This window comes from Vicugna pacos, chromosome 11 (genome assembly GCF_048564905.1).
Source record: "Vicugna pacos chromosome 11, VicPac4, whole genome shotgun sequence".
Taxonomy (NCBI): domain Eukaryota; kingdom Metazoa; phylum Chordata; class Mammalia; order Artiodactyla; family Camelidae; genus Vicugna; species Vicugna pacos.
Window position 1 is genome coordinate 10,479,308 of NC_132997.1, and position 16,579 is coordinate 10,495,886.

A 16,579-nucleotide genomic window follows, 5' to 3' on the forward strand; every position below is an offset into this window, starting at 1 on the left:
CACAAATCTAAGAGTGATAAGTGTCAGTTTACTGATATAAGTTCTGCTGGGTTAACTCATAAATCTGAAGTTTAATGTCAGTTTACTGGACTAACAAGCTAACTCATAAATCCAAGCTCAACAAGTGTCAGTAATGTGATCTGTTCCGAATTGATAAGCTTCAGTGTACTGATTCCTTGCTTTTTGTTGTTTGAGCCTTATTGGCTAATAGCCCATACTTGTAATTAACACTATACAACCTCATGTGCACATCTTGGAGGTGCTCAGAGCTTCAGAGCAGAAGCCCCTCTGAGCCCGCCGGTGAAATAAATCTGAGTACTCCAACCCTCCGAGTGGTGCTTGTTTCTTGGCTGGCCTGTCATTTCTGTAACAGTAAGACTTGGTGTCTGCACTCCCTAGGCCAGACGAGACTTGGAGAGTAGTTGATGGCTTGCTAAGCAGGTGAACACAAGTTGGACTTCCTAGAGCTGGAAATATTTGAGCTGAATTTTGAAAGGTGAAAGGAAGTTAGCTCTCTAATATGTGGTAGAGGGAGTGGACACTTCATGCAGAGAGGTAGAGACATATAAGTGTACACGGCATGAAGCAGCTTGGCCAGACTGAAGAACAACAAGTAGGGCTAGAACAAAGTATCCAAGGTGGGAATATATGGTGCACAAGGCCTCTGTCATGATGGGTCTTGTGTGCTTACACTTGAATATATCCTTGAAGAAACAGGGATATATGGGAATATTTGTAAGCAAGAGAACTGCATAATATTTATGTTGAAGAAGATCTGGTTATACTGGCAGCAGAAAGGAAGATACTATTTCTGGGGGGAGGCCCATATTTTGGAGTGAAAGGATATTTTGGGGACCACCCCAGGTAACCCAGACAACAAGTGGCCCAAGCCTGCAGAGTGGCCCTGGGCAGAGGGATAGAGACTTGGGCTGCAAAAGTGGTGACTGCTGCAGAGGTGACTGCAGGGACTGGGCAGTGGGCCACAGAGCTGCTGAGGTTACTTTCCAGTGACCCATCCGGAGAGCAGATCTGTAGGTGGAGTGTAAGGGGAGGAGCTGGTTTCGAGGAGATGGATCTGTGTGTGGCATTTTGAGTGCGAAGTGTCTATGGGACATCTGAGGGGTGATGTCCGTTGTTAAGCTGGATTCACCAGTCAGGAGCTCAGAGGAGCTGTGGGTGAGGCCGTGGGGGCAATTCAGTCCTGCCAAGTGGAGGATTGAAGACTAGGCCCTGGGGAAAAGGGCCATGTACATGGCAAATGGGAGAAGAGAAATCCACCAAGAGAAAGAAGAATAGAAGAGCAGTTGGGAGAAAACTAGCTGAGGCAACACAGAGAAGGCTGTAACCTGGCTTAAGAGGGATTTAAAGACTGACTGAAAGAAGCATAGTGAGAAACGGGGGTGTGTGGGGCAAAAAAGCAAGGGCTAAAGCCCACCTTTAATTGCCGAGACTGGGGAAAAGGAGGAGGAGGACTATACTTAGGTAGCCTTTAAAAAACAGATCTGTGTGTATCTGTGTGTGTGCATATGTGCACACAAAATTTTCTGCCTGGGCCTTTTAAATTTATTTAAGTAAAACAAAAATTAAGGGGGGAAAACATTCCACTGAGAGGAAAATATTTGTCCATGGCAAAAGCTACCTGGTAATCAAATAAACAGGAGCTGAAAATGCCCACTGGTTTGAAACACGCAGCCACTGTCAGTGCAAATCCTGTCTCAGTGCCACTGTGAGGTCCGTGGGGGATGCAGGGCTCTGAGCCCTGGAGGAGTCATCAGCGCAGGTACTTCTCCAAGAAACTGAACTTTAAAGGGAAGAAGAAAGTGTAGAAATTATCAGAGGGCAATACAGGGCCGTGAGAGAGGGTTGGGCGAGGGTTACTTTTGTTTTACAGTGGGCGTTTCTGGCCTTGCTGAGTTGCTAGGCCTTTGCTTTTGTTGGTCTTTGTTCCAAAAGCTTTTTAGAGAGTACTTCTTGCTTGAACATCTGAACAGATTAAACCATGTTGGGTTATTTCTGGTGTTTTATTTTTTAATTAAAAAATTATCTGGAATTTATTTTAATGTCAAAAGTGAGGACACTGTGCCAGGTCTTCCAGTGATTTAGCTAATTACTCCAGTACTTGAACCCTCTGATTTGAAGTGTAAGTTTTATAATATTACTAATATCCCAAAAATATCCACGTCTATTCTTGAAATGAATTGTATTTCATTCATACTCTCAGTACACTATTTCTACACTGTTTCCTTGATCATAGAATAATACCTCCTAGAGTTGGTCCTATTTTATCCTTTACCAGAATGTCCCTAATACTACAAATTCAAACATCCCTCCTCATTATTTTATTTGTATATTTGTGTATATTTCTGGAAGAACTATAGGATCACCTTTCAGATTTTTTCTTAAATCCATTTGGGATTATTAACTAAATTTGCATTCAGATTCTAAATTTATTTTGGAGAAAAAAATGTTGTATGTCCCCGAAACTTTAGTCTGCCCACTGAAGAGTATGGTGCATTCTAATGTCCATTCAATCATCATTTTTTTTCTTTTTTTAAGTCATTTATCAGAATCATCTTAACATTTTTCATCAATTTATTTCTGAATAGTCTGTGCCTTTTTTGTCATTTTAAATGATATCTTTTCTGGGTTTTGAACTGCGTTGATTGCTAATAAACTCTTAATTTCTGGCTTCTCTTGAATAAGAAGGAGATCTGACAGTGTGGGGCCCTCTTTCGAATATGGTGACTGTGAGCAGTGCGTTTCATTAGCATGTCCACTTGCCAATTTGCCAGTGGCTGCACCCACTCCACACATTTCTGCTACTTACATGCCCCCTGTAGGCAGATGAGTTCATGTAGGCTTAGGTGGGTTTTTGACACAGATACTGACATCACAGCTGCCATGCTGCTGACTCTGTGGCATCTCTTTCTCTGGTTCTTGCTCTCTGACCTCCCTGAATATGACAGATCCTTTTGGGCTGTGGACCTGCTGCATCTGTCCAGCACTGTCGGCTTTTCTGCAACACACCCCTGCCTCTCAGGTCAGAAGCAAATGTAAGTACTTCCTACCCATCCACCCCATCCACGGTCTTGCCGTTCCTGGCCAGAGTGGTCCCTAACCCTTGACTGAGCAGTAACACCTAAGGGACTATAACTTTGCCTCTCATCCACTGTCTTAGTTACATACCTGTACTAGTTTACTTTAAAGGTCTGCCAGTTAGGAGGGGAGGGTCTAAAAGTCTTTTAGATCTCTGGCCTTATCATTTCTAACCACTCCCCCACCCCATGGAACATCTTACCACAGATCTCTGCTGCCCCATCTGTAGCAACGCCCTGTAAATTACAGACAGTGAGAAAAGGACTTCTAAGCCACCACCATAACTTTGAGTTCCTGTGACCACACAGACCATAGAAATATCAAGATAAAAATTCCTGAAGAAGGATATTTTGCTTATGAATACACTTTAATTGCATACCTTTCTGTGACTTGTAATAACTTCATAGACCCTTTGAATATGCTGCACTCACCTTCCCAGACTCAAGGGAGCTTTCTCGCTTGTCTATTTTCAGTGTATTTCCTCCAACGTTCACTATGCATAGCTTTCCCAAAGACACATTTCTTATTTCTATTTAAATTGTTAGATACATCCACAATATTCTCTTTTTAATCCTCAATTACAAATCATTTTCCAAGATTGTATTATTTCAACACTGAGAGTGAATAATATGCTTCAAAATTCCCAAGTTTATTATCAGCAAATAACTATGGTTTGTTAAAGATTTTTAAGTATGTTATTCCTACTAAGGGTATATACGTGAAAGGAACAAGTTGTAATTAGTCTTCTTCCCAGAGATTTTATATTTGCCTTTTGTTTGGATTCTTTCACTGTTGAACATATTATTACCATAAATGTCTTTTCTCTTTGGGATTTAGTTCACCGTTTGCCCCTCTCTATTTACAGGAGTAAAGGAATTTATGTTGTCCTCCCATCCATCCACCACTCCATTTTGTGTGTTCATTCCTTCAACAGGTATTCAGTTTGGGTTCACCACCTTATTTGTGGCCTCTTTCCAGTGGCCCCTCTGTTGGCTCTGGAGAACAATATATTGGAAACCAGAGTGATTACGTGGAAGCTTGACTACCCAGTATAGACACATGGTGCCAGAAAAAGCCCAGGACATCACAGCATGGCAGCCCACCATGCAAGGAACAACAATTCTGGCTGTGGTTGACCAATGTGAGTAAAAAGGCTTCAAAGGGTGAAGACCTTGAAGAGTCCAAAAATGCATTGGCGTTGCTTCCTAAGGAATCCAGTGTTGGGTATTGATTAATATGAGAGAGAGATGCTAACACTATCATTGTTATAAACAACATAGTTGTTGCAACTGTAATTTGTTATTATTTTTAATATATTTTCTTTATACTTATTATTTGTGACTTACAAGAGCTCTTACAGAGGCAGTTGTTAAGAAGCATGGCCATTATACAGTTGCTGAAGTGTTAATTCAGTTGAAGCATGATAATAGTATTAATCAGTACTCACTCTTTTGATCCTCATATGACTATAAAGGTTATCCAGCAGTGCTTGTATAATGGAGATAGAAATTTATCCCTTTATGAGTTTGTAGAACATAAAATAAGAGCAGTCATTCCATCGTATTTTACCATATATTCCTAACTATCAGTTTAAAGTAGGAACTACCTGATGAGGCCATATAAACCATTTGTGCATCCCCAATCATTCATTACCTTCCTGGTCCCCTGGGGCAGAGGTTCTTCCAGAAGGTGGTCCCATCTCTCCTCCCCACCCCACTCTTGGACTTTGCTACCCACTGTTGGTCATTAGCTAAGCATCCTTATGTCCTGCATGTGTCTGTGCTGTGAGGGAACAGAACTCAGCTGTTTACAAACTGTATTGACTATGACCAGTCTGAACAGTCTCTCTCCTACCCTGCCCACACCCCCACAGGGCAACAGGGGGCTCACAACCACAGCGATTCCCATGCCAGCCCATCAGGGAGCCTCCTTCCCTAGAAATATTCTTACAACCAGGGCTGTTTCCTCCCTTAATTCACTGCCAGTTTCACTCCCTGGTTACAGTCCCCAACAAAAGACTATCCCAGTTTGAATTTCTTAATCAAGTCACATTGACCCTGATTACTTGGCATTTTCCTATGAGCACTCATAGAAACAGAACAGGGCCTGGCAGTGGCTGTGGGCCAGTTTCCTGGGTGAGGGGACTTGCTGGGCCCTTCAGGTTCTGTAGTCTGGCCCGAGCTTAGCTCCCAGCACGGCGTCTTCCCGTCTGCATGATTTCGGGCCAGACTTCAACAGTTCAGAGCTTCATTTTATCACCTGCAAACAGAATAATTCCCTGCTGCATATTTTAAGACAGTTATGTACCACAAAGTGTGCTTAGGGAATTCAGTGAGTCAATGCATGGAACTCACACAACCTGGTCCTCACGGAATGTTAGTTATCTTCATTATGCTCCATTGATAAAATTGGCTGCACAGACTTGGCCAGGTGTCAAAGCTACAGGCACAAGAATTTGACAATGTGTCACTCTCTGGATCATAGTCACAATTTTACACAGTAAAACAAGCTACCTGGGACCACCCAGCTGTCAGCCCACCCGACTCCCCACCCCAAGAACCCTCAATTTATCTGATTTTCTTCCTTCCACTACTTTTTGGAGAAAGTTGGCAAATCACACACAGTCAATGACTGCTAGGTTATGTCCATTCTTATTCACTCAAATTGCCCCATTTTCAGTATCCACTGTGCTGCAAAACATAGACTAATGTTCAGAATATGACAGCAAGGCCTTTCCCGTTCCACAGTCAGAGAAGTATGAATCTGTCATGTTTAATATGCCATATGACACTAAGCAAGGCAGGAAAACAGGCTCGTGTGCTTTAAGGAAACTTTTAGCAATGACGTTTGAAACTAAAAGTGTTTTGGTTTGACCTTCAGCTAACGGGAAAATTCAATTGACTCCTATTCCCCATTACTCAGGTGTCCTGGTTTGATTGCATTAGGCACTTTTTCCTCATCTCCCCAGCATGACTTTGCTCCATCAGCACAGATGGAGTGTCTCCAAGGCTGCTCCGTGTGCATGGACGTGTGTATACACACATGTGCCCCCACTGATTGGTGCCACTGATTCATATCCAGGAGTTGTTCTGTCTTATAACTCAAGCATTGCTTTATTATACCCTAGAAAACTGCTTTTAGATCATTGATTGAACTATAGACCATCCTTTTGCCCACATTTGGAAGTGACGTCTTCCAAGACACAGGTCCTGTGTGCTTGTACATATGTATAAGAAAGAATTAAATATGCATGTCATCCCCTCACATATTTAATTTGTGTCTTCCCAATTGAACGTGCACAGAAAAGGCTAACTTCCCATAACAGGAGAACTTTTAGGAAGAAAGAAGAAGGAAGTAGCCACCAGGGAGAAGACAGGACATCAAGCAGGAGTTTGGTATAAAATCATTTACTCTAAAGCTGCTCTGGCTCAATAAATAAGTGGAATTGACATTGTTGTATCATGCCAGAGCATCTGCTATTGAAGACCGATTTTAATTTACTTTGATATAAGTGGAAAATTGTGTTGGAACAGCATGGGAAATGAAGCACACTGCATCTATCTGTACTCCTGAAGTGTGTCTCAGAGCTGCTCAGTTTTGAGGAAAAGTATCTTGTCTGGAGACAGTAGAATTATTTTCATTGTTGGAATTTTTGTAGCTTCCAGAAGCACATCTGCAGGTGATTCTGTAAAATTCTTGAGTTGACTTAAATAACAGAAAATTTTAGCCTATTGAAATCAGGAGAAGTGAAATATTTTTGCCTACCACCACCACCACCACCACCACCACCATCACCAGGCAAGCACGTGTACACCCAAAGAGATTTCACATCAGAGGGAATGCAAAGCTGGCTCTATTACCAAGGCCAAACTTGTTCTGCTCACGGCACAACAGTGATAAATAAATAAATCAGGAGTCAAGGTTTTGGGGCAAGGAATAGTAAGTTTATTAAGAAAGCTGGCAGACCAAGAAGTTGGGAGACAAATGTTCTGGAGAATCATGTTGCCCAAGTCAGAATTCAGGCTCCTTTTAAACTGAAGAGGGGAGGGGGTGAGGTTGACTGTACAAACTTCTTGCTGCAGGCATTCTTTGTTCTTGCAGTCGTCCATGTGGGTCAGGCTATGGTGTCCCTGTAAACCTCCAACAAAACAAAGGTTATTCTCTATTTTGCAACTTGCCATCTCTGCATAAGTGCAGAAGTGCTAACATCCTTAAAGGTCAGAGCCCCGAGAATAGGCTTTCCTGTAGGTTTTTTCGATAAAGACAATGTTGTTTTACAAAAGATGCAGAGCCAGCAAGATTAAGCCTGGAAAACAGGGCACAGTGCTTCAAACTGAAGGAACAGATCCAATATGGCGTCAGATTTGTTCTCTATTACAGTTCTAGTTAGGGGAAATTTTGCAGTAGAAAATCCCCTCAGTTGTTTTTCTTGCTTTGCCTGAGATCTTGTTTGTTGGCTGTGGTCTCATGGTGTCAAAACCGTATGTTCAGATGAATACTATTAAAATCATATGGTGCAGAAAACATATCTGTTCAGCTTCAAAAAATGACTGAAACATTTAGCTTTGTTTATTCCCATAGAATTTGGATTGAATCTATTCTCGACTTTCTTCTTCCTTCAAACCAGTATTTTGCCTGGAGGTTTAAAACCCCAAATTAAAGAATTTTGCAGAAGACTCATGTAATACATTAGAGCTTTACATCCGAATTTAAGACTGACCCATACTTATACCTTTAATCAAGGAACACAATAAATTTGTTAGTTGATCATTTATGACGTTTTTAACTTTGTCCATGTTATCTTTTGGAAGTTGAGAGGCTTAGACGCTTGATCTAACAAAACAGGTATCATTGCTTGACTCTGTGAATGAAAGAATCCCAGTATAGTTTCCTGCAAGTATATTTTATTAAAAACAATAAATAATTCTTGCTCTCTAACAAAGCAACAGACAGAAGCACATACTGAGTTTTTAAAATAAATCAGACTATTGTTTAGCTTATCTAAACAAGTCAAGATAGTATAGGGAAAAAAGTATGAACTTGAAGGAAACTACATATTGTGAAATTAATATCCTATTTTTAACAAGCAAATGATAAAAAAAATTTTTAAATCATTTATCTACAAAGGATTTATATAAAGCCAACTTATTTTCATAAATGTTACATAAACAAAATGGCAGTCTAAATCTACATTATTAAAGATTAAATTATACCAAATAGATCTCCAATGTTGATTGTTTTTCATGATATTTATAATTTTTGAAAATATATCTTACATATAACATATCCAAGCAGCTCTTCAGTTATCCACAGTACTCTAGTCTTCAATTATTCTTACTGTACTTAAAAAATGTAATAGGCAAGGTACAGGCCCTTGCTTTTGAACTGTCACTGGAATTCTGGATATTCCCTTAGGTTAAAGATCAAAAGCAAAGTAATTATTCTACTTTAAAGTAGTTGCTCAACGACTTTAAGACATTCATTATATATATCCAGTTACAGGAAACAATTAAGATTTCTGAACTTTAAATAAAGTAATCTACTGCTGAAAATGAAATTCTGTCATGTCTGCTGACCATAACTTTAAAGGTTCTAAATTAATACTCCCTTTACTGTTTTCCTACCAGCATAGGCCATGACCACTGCTTTCACATTCCCTTTATGCTAGATGAACGAACGCCTCTACACATGCTCAATTCTGAGAGTTGAATGTGTGTGAAAGCCGTCAATCACCTAAATTGTTGGGAACACACAGTTTCTTTTCAGTGGAAAAATACACTACATACATATATATGGCGAGATACTAGCTTCAAACGGTTTTACATAGAAAACTGCATGAGTTTTATACCCGCACTAGGAAACATACTGAGAAATCACAGTAAGTCTTTTCACTGCTAACCATACCCTGTATGCCAGATGAATGAACGCCTCTGAATATTCTTAGTTCGGAGAGTTGAATGTGTGTGATAGCCATCAATCACTAATCTTGTCGGGAAAAAACAGTTTCTTTTAGGTGAAGAAATACACAACATACATATATATGTGGTGGTACTAACTCCAACTCGGTTTTACAGTGAAAACTGCATGAACAGCAACCTGGTACTAGGAAACATATTGAGAAATCACAGTAGGTGTTTCTACTGCTACCCATTCTCTTTATACTACATGAACGAACGCCTCTACACACGCGCACATTGGAGGGTTGAATGTGTGTGAAAGCCGACAATCACCTAGCTTGTTGGGAACACACATTTCTTCTCAGTTGGAAACTACACTACATGAATATATATGTGAAGGTATTATTTCCAACTCGATTTTACAGTGAAAACTGCATCAAATTCAAACCGGCACTAGGAAAGGAACTGAGAAACCAGAGTAAGTGTTTCTACTGCAACTCATTCCCTTTATGCTAGATGAACGAACGCTTCTCCACATGCTCAGTTCTGAGAGTGAATGTGTGCAAAAGCCATATATCACTCAGCTTGTAGGGAACACACAGTTTCTTTTGAGTGGGGAGATACACTACATATATATATATATATAGGGAGGTACTAGCTCCAACTAGGTTTTACACTGAAAACGTCATGAACTTAAAACCGGCTAGGAAACATACGGAGAAACCAGAGTAAGTGTTTCAACAGCAACCCATTCCATTTATGCTAGATGAACGAACGTCTCTCCATGTGCTTAATACTGAGAGTTAAATGTGTGAAAGACGTCAATAACCTAGCTTGTTGGGATTCACATTTTATTTTCTGTGGGAAAATACACTACATACATATATATGGGGAGGTAATATCTCCAACCAATTTTTACAGTGAACACTGCAAGAACTTCAAACTGGCATTATTAAACATACTGAGAAACCAGTGTAAGTGTTTCTAGTTCTACCTGTTCTGTTTATGCTATATGAATAAATGTCCCTCCACATGTTCAATTCTGAGAGGCGTGTGTGAAAGACCTCAATCACATAGCTTATTGGGAAAACACAATTTCTTATCAGTGGGAAAAACAATAATAATATACATATGGGGATGTACTACCTCCAACACGATTTAACAGTGAAAACTGCATGAACTTCAAACCAGCATCAAGAAAAATACTGAGAAACCAGAGTAAGTGTTTCAAATTCATCCCATTCCCTTTATGCTTGATGAACAAACGCCTCTATGCATGGTATGTTTTGAATGTTGAATGTGCGCAAAAGCCAACTATCAGTTAGCATGTAGGGAACACACAGTTTTTTTGAGTGGGTAAATACACGACATACAAATATATGGGGAGGTACTAGCTCCTACACTATTTTACAGTGAAAACTGCAGGAACTTCAGACCGGCACTAGGAAACATCCTGAGAAACCAGAGTAAGTGTATCTACCGCAAACCATTCCCTTTATGCTGGATGAACGAACGTATCTCCACATGTACATTTCTGAGAGTTAACTGTGTGTGGAAGCAGTCATTCTGGAAGCTTGTTGGGATCACACAATTTCTTTTCAATTGTATACTACACTACATAGATATATATGGGGAGGTTCTAGCTCCAACTAAGTTTTACAGTGAAATCTGCATGAACTTCTAACTGGCACAAGCAAACAAACTTAGAAAATAGAGTAAGTGTTTGTAGTGCTAACCATTCTCTTCAAGCTAGATGAACAAACGTCTCTACACATGTTTAATTCTGAGAGTTAAGTGTGTGTGATTTCTGGCAATCATTTAGCTTGTAGGGAACACACAATTTCTTTACATTGGGAAAATAGACTACATAACTTTATATGGGGAGGGACTAGCTCCAATTCGGTTTTACCGTGAAAATGGCATGAACTTCAAACCGGCAGTAGGAAATAAACTTAGAAAGCAGAGTCAGTGTTTCTCCTGCAATCCGTTCCCTGTGTGCTAGATGAACGAACGTCTCTCCACATGCTCAGATCTGAGAGATGAATGTGTGTGAAAGCCAACTTTCACTTAGCTTATTTGGAACACACTGTTGTTTTGAGAGAAAAACTGCACTACATACATATATAAGGGGAGGTACTGACTCCAAGTCGGTTTTACAGTGACAACTAGATGAACTTCAATCTGGCACTAGAAAATATACTGAGAAAGCAGTGGAAGGATTTTCAGTGCTAACTATCCTCTTTATGCTAGATGAATGAACGTCTCTCCACATGCTCAATTCTGAGATGAAGTGTGTGTGAAAGTCTTCAATCACCTATCTTGTTCGGAACACACAGATTCTTTTCAGTGGGAAAATACACTACATACATATATATGGGTAGGTACTAGTTCCAACTCTGTTTTACAGTGAAATCTGCATGAGATTCAAACCGGCACAAGGAAACACACTGAGAAACCAGAGCATTGTTTAAATTTCAAACCTTTCCCTTTATGCTAGATGAACGAACATCACTCCACATGCTCGATTCTAAGAGATAAGTGTGTGGGAAAGTGGACATTATGGTTGCTAGTGGGGAACACACAAATTCTTTGCAATGGTATATAACACTACATACATATATAAGGGGGAGATTCTAGCTCCAAATTGGTTTTCCAGTAAAAACTGCATGAACTTCAAACTGGCACTAGGAAACATACTGAGAACCCTGAGTAAATGTTACTACTACAAACCATTTTCTATATGGTAGATGAACGAACGTCTTTGCACATGCTCAATTCTGAGTGTTATGTGTGTGTGAATGCCGTCAATCACCTAGTTTGTTGGGAACACCCAGTTTCCTTTCAGTGGGAAAAACATTACATACATATATGTGGGGTGGCACTAGCCCCAACTCGTTGTTACATAGAAAACTGCAAGAACTTAAAACCCAGCACTAAGAAAAATAGTGAGAAACCAGAGTAAGTGTTTCAAATGCAAACCATTCCATCTTTGCTAGATGAACAAACATCCCTTCACATGCTAAATTCTGAGATTTAAGTGTGTGTGAAAGCCGTCAATCACCTAGCTTGTTGGGATCACACAGATTCTTTTCACTGGGAAACTACACTACTTACATATACCTGGGGATGTATGAGCTCCAACTCAGTTTTAGAGGAAAAATTGCATGAAAATCAAACCGGCGCTAGGAAAAATACTGAGAAACCACAGTAAGCGTTTTTATTGCAATCCATTAGCTTTATGCAAGATGAACGAAACTCTGTCCACGTGCTCATTTCTGAGTGTTAAATGCGAGTGAAAGCCACCAATCACCCAGCATGTTGGAAACACACAGATTCTTTTCAGTGGGACATTACACTACATATATATATATGGGGAAGAACTAGCTCCAACTCGGCTTTACAGTGAAAGCTGCATGGAATTCAAACAGGCACCAGGAAACATACTGAGAAATCAGAGTAACAGCTTTTACTTCAAACCATTCCATTTCTGCTAGATGAAAGAACGTCTCTCTACATGCTCAAATCTGAGTGTTCAGTGTGTGTGAAAGCCGTCAATCACCTAGCTCCTTGGGAGCACACAGTTTCTTTTAAGTGAGAAACTTCTCTCTATATATACATATGGGGAGGTAGTAGATCCAACAACGTTTTACAGTGAAAACAGCATGAACATCCAACCGGCACTAGGAAATATACTCAGAAACAAGAGTAACTGTTTCTACTGCATCACATTCCGTTTCTGCTAAATGAAAGAGTGTCTCTCCACATGTTCAATTCTAGATTTAAGTGTGTATGAAAGCCGTCAATCATCTAGCTTGTTGGGAACACACAGTTTGTGTTCAGTCGGAAAGTACACTACTTAAATATACATGAGGATTTACTAGCTAAAACTCGGTTTTACAGTGAAAACGGCATGAACTTCAAACAAGCACTAGGAAAAATTAGGAGAAAGCAGAGTAGCTGCTTATAGAGCAAGCCATTCCCTATTTGCTAGATGAACAATCGTCTCGCCAAATGCTCAATTCTGAGAGTTAAGATTGTGTGAAAGGCGACAATCACCTAGCTTGATGGGAAAACACAGTTATATTGAGCGGAAAATTACACTACATACATATACAATGGGGGTAATTGCTCCAAAACTCTTTTACTGTAAAAACTACATGAACGTCATTCCGGCACTAAGAAATATACTGAGAAACCAGAGTAAGAGTTTCTACTACAAACCATTCCCTTAATGCTAGATGAACTAATGTCTCTCCACATTTTCAGTTCTTAGAGTCAAGTGTGTGTGAAAGCTGTCAATCACCTTGCTTGCTGGAAACACCCAGTTTGATCTCAGTAGGCAACAAAATTACATAAATATATATGCAGAGGTACAAGCCCCAAAACTTTTAACTATGAAAACTGCATGAACTTCAAACAGGAACTATTAAATATACTAAGAAAAAAGGATAAGTAGTGCAGTTTCCACTGAAAAAATCTGTGTCTTAACAAAACGCAAGGTGATAGACGGATGTCACACACACGTAACACTCAGGGTTGAACATGTGGAGAGACATTCGTTCATCTAGCATAAATGGAATGGTTTGCAGTAGAAATATTTACTCTGGTTTCTCAGTTTGTTTCCTAGTGAGGGTTTGAAGTTCCAGCAGATTTCACGTTAAAACCTAGGTGGAGCAAGGTCATTCCCATATATATGTATGTAGTTTACCTCCTAAATGAAAAATAGCTTTGTGTTTCCAACAAGCTAGGTGAAGGACGGTTTCACACACACATATATCTCAGAACTGAGCATGTGGGGAGACGTTCGTTCATCCAAAACAAAGGGAACTATTTGGAGGAGAAACACATCTCTGGTTTCACAGTCTGTTTCCTAGTGTCGGTTTGAAGTCCCTGCAGTTTTCACTATAAATCTAGTTGGATCTAGTACTTCCCCATATATATGTATGTAGTGTAATTTCCAACTGAAAAGAAACTTTGTGTTCCCAAAAAGCTAGGTGAAGGAAGGCTTTCACACACATATATCCCTCAAAACTGAGCATGTGAATAGACATTCGTTCATCTAGCCCAAAGGCAATGGGTTGCAGGACAAACAAATACTCTGGTTTCTAAGTCTGTTTCCTAGTGCCGCTTTCAAGTTCCTGAAGTTTTCAGTGTAAAACCGACTTGGAGTTAGTATTCCACCATATATATATATATGTAGTTTAGCTGCCAACTGAAAAGAATATTTGTGTTCCCAAAAAGCTAGTTGAAGGAAGGCTTTCACACACAATTATGTCTAAGAAGAGAGCATCTTGAAAAAAGGGAATTGTTTGCAGGAAAAACACTAAGTCTGATTTTTAGTGTGTTTCCTAGTGCCGAGTTTAAGTCCCTGCAGTTTTCAGTGTAAACCGATTTGGATTTATTACCACCCCATATATATGCATGTAGTGTAGTTTCCAACCGAAAAGAAATTTTGTGTTCCCAACAAGCTAGCAGAAGTGCTTTTTCACACACAATTATAACTCAGAGGTAAGCATGTGGAGAGACGTCCGTTCATCTAACACAAAGGGAACGGTTTGCAGGAGAAACACTTTCTCTAGTTTTTCATTCGGGTTCCGAGTGCCGGTTAGATGTTCCTGCAATTTTCACTGTAAACACGAGTTGGAGCCAGTACCTCCTCATACATATGTATGTAGTGTAATTTCCAATTCAAAAGAAACTTTGTGTTGCCAACAAGCTAGGTGAAGGACGGCATTCACACACACTTATCTCTCTGAACTGAGCATGTGGAGAGACGATCGCTCATCTAGCACAATCGGGACGGTATGCAGGAGAAACAAATACTCTGGTTCCTCAGTCTATTTCCTGTGCCGGAATGAAGTTCCTGAAGTTTTCACTGCAAAACCATACTGGGCCTACTACTTCCCCATATATAACTATATAGTGTTTCTGTCAACTCAAAAGAAATTTTCTGTTCCCAGGAACTTAGGAGAAGGATGGCTTTCACACACACTTATCTCTCAGAACTGAGCATGTGGAGAGACGTTCGTTCATCCAGCACCAAGGGAACGGGTTGTAGGAGAAACACTTATTCTGGTTTCTCAGTCTGTTTCCTAGTGCCGGTTGGAAGTGCCTGCCGTTTCACTGTAAAACCGAGTTGGAGCTTGTACCACCCCATATATATGTATGGAGTGGAGTTGGCAACTGAAAAGAAACTTTGTGTTCCCTTCAAGCTAGGTGAAGGACGGCTTTCACACACACTTATCTCTCAGAACTGAGCATGTGGAGAGACGTTCGTTCATCCAGCACCAAGGGAACGGGTTGCAGGAGAAACACTTACTCTGGTTTCTCAGTCTGTTTCCTAGTGCCGGTTTGAAGTGCCTGCCGTTTTCACTGTAAAACCGAGTTGGAGCTTATACCTCCCAATATATATGTATGGAGTGGAGTTAGCAACTGAAAAGAAACTTTGTGTTCCCTTCAAGCAAGGTGAAGGGCGGTTTTCACACACACTTATCTCTCAGAACTGAGCATGTGGAGAGACGTTCGTTCATCCAGCACAAAGGGAACGGGTTGCAGGAGAAACACTTACTCTGGTTTCTCAGTCTGTTTCCTAGTGCCGGTTGGAAGTGCCTGCCGTTTTCACTGTAAAACCGAGTTGGGACTTGTACCTCCCCATATATATGTATGGAGTGGACTTGGCAACTGAAAAGAAACGTTGTGTTCCCTTCAACCTAGGTGAAGGACGGCTTTCACACACACTTATCTCTCAGAACTGAGCATGTGGAGAGACTTTCGTTCATCCAGCACAAAGGGAACGGGTTGCAGGAGAAACACTTACTCTGGTTTCTCAGTCTCTTTCCTAGTGCCGGTTTGAAGTGCCTGCCGTTTTCACTGTAACACCGAGTTGGAGCTTGTACCTCCCCATATATATGTATGGATTGGTGTTGGCAACTGAAAAGAAACTTTGTGTTCCCTACAAGCTAGGTGAAGGACGGCTTTCACACACACTTATCTCTCAGAACTGAACATGTGGAGAAACGTTCGTTCATCCAGCACAAAGGGAACGGGTTGCAGGAGAAACAATTACTCTGGTTTCTCAGTCTGTTTCCTAGTGCCGGTTTGAAGTGCCTGCCGTTTTCACTGTAAAACCGAGTTGGGGCTTGTACCTCCCCATATATATGTATGGAGTGGAGTAGGCAAATGAAAAGAAACTTTGTGTTTCCTTCAAGCTAGGTGAAGTACGGATTTCACACACACTTATCTCTCAGAACTGAGCATGTGGATAGACGTTCGTTCATCCAGCACAAAGGGAACGGGTTGCAGGAGAAACACTTACTCTGGTTTCTCAATCTGTTTCCTAGTGCCGGTTTGAAGTGCCTGCCGTTTTCACTGTAAAACCGTGTTGGAGCTTGTATCTCCCCATATATATGAAAAGAAACTTTGTGTTCCCCTCAAGCTAGGTGAAGGACGGCTTTCACACACACTTATCACTCAGAACTTAGCATGTGGAGAGACGTTCGTTCATTTAGCACAAAGGCAACGGGTTGCAGGAGAAACACTTACTCTGGTTTCTCAGTCGGTTTCCTAGTGCCGGTTTGAAGAGCCTA